This window comes from Chiloscyllium plagiosum, unplaced genomic scaffold (assembly GCF_004010195.1).
Source record: "Chiloscyllium plagiosum isolate BGI_BamShark_2017 unplaced genomic scaffold, ASM401019v2 scaf_63593, whole genome shotgun sequence".
Lineage (NCBI taxonomy): Eukaryota > Metazoa > Chordata > Chondrichthyes > Orectolobiformes > Hemiscylliidae > Chiloscyllium > Chiloscyllium plagiosum.
In genome coordinates, this window is record NW_025168448.1 from 843 (window position 1) to 1,720 (window position 878).

The window sequence follows — 878 nt, forward strand, 5'->3', positions numbered from 1 at the left end:
GCGCACTGTAGGAACATTTATTGACCGAAATTAAGGAGGTTTTGAACCAGATCAAACTCCTGTTAATTAAGAAGATGGTCGAGATCCCTTTTTCTTTTCTCCTGAAGGCAAATGTACGGCAATGCAATTCAATTGGTGAAACTTCCACACAATTTACTTCGCACTATCGTTGTAACACAAACAAAAAAACAAAGTGTGGACTAACCCAACTTTATTGGAAAACTGAACGAAATGAAACATTATTTAACTACGAAACAGTCAATGTTCGAATATAGTAACATTGCATAAACCATACAAAACTGGTCTTCCTGCTACCGGAATGATATTGTGAAACGTGAACGGATGAGGAAAGGTTATAATGTGATGTTTGTAATTCTTAAGCTTCCAAATGGTTTTGAGGTGCGAATGTATTTTAACCTTGAAGAAATTTGACGCATTTAAACCTCCTTCCTGTCCACGATAGAGGCTGTTGAATCTGTTCCGAATTTCCAGCGGCTTCTGTAATTATTTAAGGTTTCTGACGATAGCAATCTCTCACTTTTCCAACAAAACAAAACGAAACTTATGTTGCGAACAATATTCAAATAAGCAATGGGCAGCAGAGAGGAAAGCTTTCGAGCAACGCTGCCCGGATTGTCACGGCAATTAACAGGAACCATCGCCATGAAAACCCTAAAGCAACCTGACAAATCTATTTCACCACAGAATGCAACGTTGGTGCTCAAGACTTTTCCTTGCAAAACCACAGAAAAAGCTACAACACTGCGATGGCCGGGAATCGAACCCAGATCAACTGCTTGTAAGGCAGCTATGCTCACCACTACACCACCACCGCACTAGAAGATTAAACTGTCCCTTTTCACAAACGGACATAACAA

General features: G+C 40.0%; 1 non-coding gene across 1 annotated transcript; it reads right to left on the bottom strand.

The window, feature by feature from the left end:
* Positions 1-763: 763 nt before the first annotated feature.
* On the bottom strand, positions 764-835 carry trnav-uac. The gene has a single exon. It is a non-coding gene; the product is annotated as a tRNA-Val (tRNA).
* Positions 836-878: the final 43 nt, after the last annotated feature.